This window comes from Portunus trituberculatus, chromosome 12 (genome assembly GCF_017591435.1).
Source record: "Portunus trituberculatus isolate SZX2019 chromosome 12, ASM1759143v1, whole genome shotgun sequence".
Classification (NCBI taxonomy): Eukaryota; Metazoa; Arthropoda; class Malacostraca; order Decapoda; family Portunidae; genus Portunus; species Portunus trituberculatus.
In genome coordinates this window covers 2,312-9,318 of record NC_059266.1, presented here as the reverse complement: position 1 = coordinate 9,318, position 7,007 = coordinate 2,312, and the positions used below count along the sequence as shown (strand labels likewise).

The following is a 7,007-nucleotide window of genomic DNA, read 5'->3' as shown; positions in this document are numbered from 1 at the left end:
GCCTTGCGTAACCCTTCAAATACATGACATGTCTCAAGGAACCCCTACACAAAAACAAAATTATATACCATATATTTCTCTTTTAATGTGATGTCAAATCTGCTGGGTGGAGGAACTGCGAAGGGGGAACCGGGAATCGAGGCGAGCGCATGGGATGGTTTCTCGGGGACAGTGCCGAAGAGTGTATGGTTTTAAATGTGGACATGGAAGTGTGGAGGATGAGGAGTGGCCAGGCAGCCCTGCACTGCATGCTTCCCTCCATACTTTCTCTGTCTTATCTGATCCCTTTCCTGACATGTCAAACTGTCTCAAAATGCTCTCAATACATGCCAAACTGTCTCAATATGGCCATAAAATATGTCAAATTGTCTCAAAATACCCTCAAAATATGCCAAACTCTTAAATTGCCCTTAAAGCATGCCATACTGTCTTAAATTGCCCTGAAATATGCCAAACTGTCTCAAGATACCCTCAAAACATGTCAAACTGTCTTAAAATACCCTTAAAAATGCCAAACTGTCTTAAAATGTCATCAAAACATGTCAAACTGTCTTAAAATACCCTTAAAAAATGCCAAACTGTCTTAAAATGTCATCAAAACATACCAAACTGTCTTACAGTGTCCTCAAACCCTGCCAAACTGTCTTAAATTCCCCTCAAAGCATAACAAACTGTCTTAATATGCCCTCAAAACCTGCCAAGCTGTCTTCAAATGGCCTCAAAACCTGGCAAACTGTCTTAAATTGTCCTCAAAACATACCAAACTGTCTTAATATGCCCTCCAAACTGTATCTGTATTAAAATGCCCTCAAAACATGTCAGTCTCAAAATGCCCTCAAAACATGTCAATATGGCCATAAAACATGTCAAACTATTTTCAGATATACTCAAAACATGCCAAACTGTCTCAAAATACCCTCAAAACATGCCAAACTGTCTAAAATGTCACTTCACTTATTCACTTATTCTCTATGTGTCACTGTCAAACACTTCACTTACTTACCCACTGCTTCAATAACACTCAATTTATGTATGGCCTCCGCACACTGAAACACTAAGGTCTCTCTCTCTCTCTCTCTCTCTCTCTCTCTCTCTCTCTCTCTCTCTCTCTCTCTCTCTCTCTCTCTCTCTCTCTCTCTCTCTCTAAATTTAATCCAGTTTTATTTATTTCAGATTGTGTTAAGAATATGGAATAAGACGGACCAAGGCAAGAAGAGGAGGAGGAAGAGGAAGAGGAAGAAGAAGAAGAAGAAGAAGAAGGAAGAGGTGGAGGAATATGAGAAGAAGAGGAGGAGAAGAAGAAAAGAGAGAAAAAGAAAAGGTAAAATAATAAATATTGTCATTTCATAAAGTTTTTGCTATTTCAATCTCTCTCTCTCTCTCTCTCTCTCTCTCTCTCTCTCTCTCTCTCTCTCTCTCTCTCTCTCTCTCTCTCTCTCTCTCTCTCTCTGATCTTAATCCAGTTTTATTTATTTCAGATTGTGTTAAGAATGTGGAGAAAGATAGACCAAGGCAAGAGGAAGAAGAGGAGGAGTAGGAGGAAGAAGGAAGAGGTGGAGGAGGAGAAGGAGGAGGAGGAGGAAGAAAGAAGAGGTGTTGGAAGATGAGAAGAGGAGGAGAAGAAGAAAAGATTAAAAAAGAAAAGGTAAAATAATAAATATTGTCATTTTATAAAGTTTTTGTTATCTCTCTCTCTCTCTCTCTCTCTCTCTCTCTCTCTCTCTCTCTCTCTCTCTCTCTCTCTCTCTCTCTCTCTCTCTCTCCCCCCCCCCTTCCTCCCTCCCTTCCTTCCTTCCTTCCTTCCTTCCTTCCTTTTTTCTTTCTTTCTTTCTTTCTTTCTTTCTTTCTTTCTTTCTTTCTTTCTTTCCTTCCTTCCTTCCTTCCTTCCTTCCTTCCTTCCTTCCTTCCTTCTTCCTCCTCCTCCTCCTCCTCCTCCTCCTCCTCCTCCTCCTCCTCCTCCTCCTCCTCCTCCTCCTCCTCCTCCTCCTCCTCCTCCTGTGCTACTACTATTACTATTATTACTATCCCAGTGTGACCTGTGTGACCTCTGACCTTTGCGGCAGGACTCCCTTGGACTGTGACCTCACTGTGACCCAAGAGGAGGTGGCCACTCAACGCTGAGGCCACACGGCTCCCTTCCTTATGTAGGTCAGTGGTGTGGTGTGTGGTGTGGTTAGTTGGGTTGGGCTGTGTTAGGTAAGGTTTTGAGGCAGTTTGGCATGTTTGGAGGGTATTTTCAAACAGTTTAGCATGTTTTGAGGGCATTTTAGACAGTTTGGCATGTTTGAGAGCATAGATTGGGTTGGGAGCAATATGGATTTTGAAAGGGTAATGCAATATTTGGCCTGAGGATGGTAACAGAAAGAGCAGTTGAAATGCAAAAAGATGTATACATGTGTTTGGTGGACTTTGAGAAAGCCTTTGAGACGATTAGACAGGAGGAAATGATTGACGTGTTAAAGGAGATTGGATTGGATGGCAAAGATGTAAGAATGATAAATAACCTATACTGGGAACTAAAAGCAGCAATAAGAATAAAAAATAAAAACACAGAATGGGTAGAGATACAGAGAGGAGTGTGGCAAGGCTGTGTACTCTCACCAGACACAGAATGGGTAGAGATACAGAGAGGAGTGTGGTAAGGCTGCGTACTCTCACCAGACTTGTTCTCGTTGTATGGACAAAAATGTTTGGAGGAGATGGAAGAAATGGAGGGAATTTGCATTGGGGGAAGAAACACAAACAACATACATTATGCGGACGATACAGTTTTAGCGGCAGATTCCGAGGTAAAATTGCAAGCACTCATAGATAGTTTAACCCTTAACGTTCGGTGATTGTTTCGGGATGATTGTAGCGTCACGTGCAGAGAAGCAGGGATCGTTCCGGGAATCATGATTTTTCGGCGCTAAACGTTTGAATCTCTCCCCCTCACTGTTGGTCCTGGGGCAAGTGGAAGTCTCTGGCATCTTTTCTCACTCACCTCTTTGAGCCTGGAGACATATGTTCCCTCACATAGGTCATCTTTTCCCATTTTGAGGCAACATCTAGCAATCCCGTGACCCGGAGTTAGGTTTCGGTACTCCGAGTGATGTTATGTCAGTGTTACTCGGTAATGACATTGAGGATAGTGGTGAAAATGAAGACAGTGATTTTTTTATTAAGACAGAAGAAAGTGAAGACTCCAGTAGTGATTCTGATAGTGATCTGGGAGACAGAGGCCAACCCTCACAGCGACGTTCATAAACCTCCTCACATACTCCCCTCGAACAATGCGCTGGTGTGTGTCACCCATGGTTGCCTCTACAGGATTGTGCTTGTCGGCCAAGTCACGTCAGTCCCATTGCCAAGAAGAGTTGCCACATTCCAATTATTATAAAAATCCACAATATATGTAATATGTGGTTTATTTTTATTTTTCTGTTTTGAACATCATTTCATCTGAGTTCACATTTTCATGACATGAAAGTGCAAAAGTTCCTACTTTTACATCAAATTCATATGCCCAAATGGAGAGAGAGAGAGAGAGAGAGAGAGAGAGAGAGAGAGAGAGAGAGAGAGAGAGAGAGAGAGAGAGAGCGTGGTGTTATCTGAGCTTGGGGGGTATTTCTTAGCGGCGGATTCTGCCATGAATTTTTTGACGTGCAATAACTTTGGTGTGAGAGGTGATGACATGTTGAAAACTATATTGTTGTACTCAGAATAACACAAAGAAATATGCTTTTATGAGGAAAAGAATATTTTAGCATTTTTGACAGGTGTGATTTTTCCTCGCTGTAACAGACAGAAAGTAAATCAACCCCCGTACTTTAAGGGGTAAGAAAGATAATGACCAATATTAGCATGAATATAACTCTAAGACAACGTATACTCAAGCGTTATGTATGGTCCACATTAATGTATGGCTCTGAGACATGGACGATAAAGAAGAACATGATCAAAAGGTTAGAAGCAGTAGAAATGTGGTTCATGCAAAGAATGCTGAGAATCCCTTGGAGTGCACGGATCACTAATGAAGGATTGAGAAGAGTAGTAATGGAAAAAACACCGGTGAAGAGTATCAGGAGGAGGCACCTAAATTTTGTGGGCCATGTACTGAGAGGACATGGACTGGGGAGAGAATGCTTGTTGGGAAGAGTATAAGGAACCAGCGAAAGGAAGACAGAGGGTCAAGTTTATGGACACATTGGTGAAACACGTCAGTGAGGGCTGGACAACTGTGGATCGGGTTAGAGTGGCTCAAAACAGAGGAGGATGGTGTTCCATGGTCGCCGACGTCACGTGACAGGCACCTCGGTAAAGGTAAAGATAAAGGGTTGGGTTAGGTTGGGTTATGCTGGGTTGTTTTGGGTTAGTTTGGGGTTGGGTTGGGTTATGTTGGGTTGTTCTGGGTTAACTTGGGTTGTTTTGGGTTAGGTTGGGTTGGGTTGAGTTGGGTTGGGTTATGATGGGTTGTTTTGGGTTAACTTTGGTTAGGTTGGGTTGGGTTGAGCTGGGTTGTTTTGGGTTAGGTTAATTTCTGTTCAGTTTAGTTAAGTTAGGTTGAGTTCTGTTAGGTTGGGTTGAGTTGCGTTCAGTTCAGTTTACAAAATAGTGAAGGTGACTCAATGTAAACCTATCATTACAGGAAAGTCAAGCCAATGGTCCCTGAATGTTGCCAAGGAGACACACTGCACCACCAAGCCAAGCCAAGCAAGCCACAATGCAACACAAGCCTTCTACAACACCTACAGCCATCAGCAACACCCAGAGTACAAGACAACACCTGGAGTCATGAAGAACAGTTAGGATGGATTAGCAGTTTGGAATGTTTTTCTTTTAAGGACATTTGAAGACAAGTTTGGCATGTTTTATGGTATTTTAAGACCATTTGGCATGTTTTTAGGGTGAAGATATTGGCCATTAATCTTCTGATGTCTATAAACCTTTTCTAATGTCAATAAAATGGTTTAATGGTACTCAACCTCAAGGTAAAAATGTCTCCAAGTACTGAAGGGGTTAAAATAGTGAAGACTGTGGCCATTAATCTTGTCACCTCCTTAGACCCTTGCTAATGTCAATAAAATGGTCTAATGGTACACAAATGTCAAGGTAAAAATGTGTCCCAGTACTGAAGGGGTTAAAATAGTGAAGACTGTGGCCATTAGTCTTCTGATGTCTATAGATCTTTCCTAATGTTAATAAATTGGTCTAATGGTACACAGATCTCAAGATATCCTAGTATTGAAGGGGATAAAATAGTGAAGACTGTGGCCTTTATTCTTCTGCCCTCTATAAACCTTTCCTAATGTCAATAAAATGGTCTAATGGTACACAAATGTCAAGGTAAAAATTTGTCCCAGTACTGAAGGGGTTAAAATAGTGAAGACTGTGGCCATTAACCTCCTGATGTCTATAAACCTTTCCTAAAGTCAATAAAATGGTCTAATGGTACACAGATCTCAGGGTAAAAATGTGTCCCAGTCCTGAAGGGTTTAAAATAGTGAAGACTGTGATCATTAACCTTCTGATGTCTATAAACCTTTCCTAATGTCAATAAAATGGTCTAATGGTATGCAAATCTCAAGGTAAAAATGTGTCCCTGTACTGAAGGGGTTAGAATAGTGAAGATGATGACCATTAATCTTCTGATGTTTATGAACCTTTCCTAATGTCAATAAAATGGTCTAATGGTACACAGATCTCAGGGTAAAAAGGTGTCCCAGTACTGAAGGGGTTAAAGTAGTGAAGACTGTGGCCATTAACCTTGTGACCTTCATAGACCCTTCCTAATGTCAATAAAATGGTCCAATGGTACACAAATGTCAAGGTAAATGTGTCCCAATACTGAAAGGGTTAAGAAAGTGAAGACTGTGTCCATTAACCTTGTGACCTCCATAGACCCTTGCTAATGTCAATGAAATGGTCTAATGGTGCACAAATCTTTAGGTAAAATTGTCCTCCAGTACTGAAAGGGTTAAGATAGTGAAGACTGTGGCCATTAATCTTGTGTCCTCCATAGACCCTTCTTAAAGTGAATAAAATGGTCTAATGGTACACAGATCTCTAGGTAAAATGTGTCCCAGTACTGAAGGGGTTAACATGTCATACTAACCAACCACATTACCCTTACACAGAATAATTATTTATGTTACAACTTTGCCCACTAAGACTAAGTTAACAGTAATTGTAATGGGAGGCACTGCAAGGTTTTCTTCATTTTTCAGAATTCTTATTTATTTATTTATTTTTTCTGTCACCTCCATTACTCCCCAAAAAATTGTTAAGCTGCTCCCAAGGGATGATTCACCCCCAGTTTGGGAACCACTGTCTTGGAAGGCCTCATAAAAATACTGAATTTTTGTGGCAAGGTGCTAGAAATGTGTGTGTGTGTGTGTGTGTGTGTGTGTTATTGGAAAGTTTTTTTTTGTGTGGGTTTTGAAATAAGTTTGTGTTTTATACTGTGAATTTATATTTATGTGAAGATTTTTTGTGTTTTGAAGTGAGGTGAGGCTGTGTGTGTGTGTGTGTGTGTGTGTGTGTGTGTGTGTGTGTGTGTGTGTGCGTGTGCATGCATGTGTGTGTGTATTTACCTAATTGTATTTACCTAATTGTAACATATGGGAAAAGAGCTATGCTCGTACTGTCCCGTCTCCGTATCTACTAATGTCCAGCTTTTTCTTAAAATCATGAATATTCCTTGCGTTGACCACTTCCACGTCTAAACTATTCCATGCTTCCACCCTTCTATGAGGGAAGCTATATTTTTTCACATCTCTCCTATAAGTGGCCATTTTAGTTTTTTCCCATGCCCTCTCGACATTCTTTCATTCCACATACACAGATCTTCCCTATCCATTTTTTCCATGCCAATCATCACTCTGTATATTGCTATCAGGTCTCCCCTTTCTCTTCTGTTTTCCAGGGTCGGAAGTTGCATTCTGTTCAGTCTGTCTTCATAAGTCAAATCTCTTAAGTCAGGCACCATTTTGTTGCAGCCCTCTGTACTTTCTCTAGTTTCCTTATGT

At 41.0% G+C, this 7,007-nt stretch overlaps 1 long non-coding RNA gene across 1 annotated transcript; it reads left to right on the top strand.

The window, feature by feature from the left end:
- The first annotated feature begins 1,593 nt into the window (after positions 1-1,593).
- On the top strand, positions 1,594-4,850 carry LOC123502874. The gene is made up of 3 exons (XR_006674246.1): positions 1,594-1,645; positions 2,064-2,148; positions 4,628-4,850. It is a non-coding gene; the product is annotated as an uncharacterized LOC123502874 (long non-coding RNA).
- Positions 4,851-7,007: the final 2,157 nt, after the last annotated feature.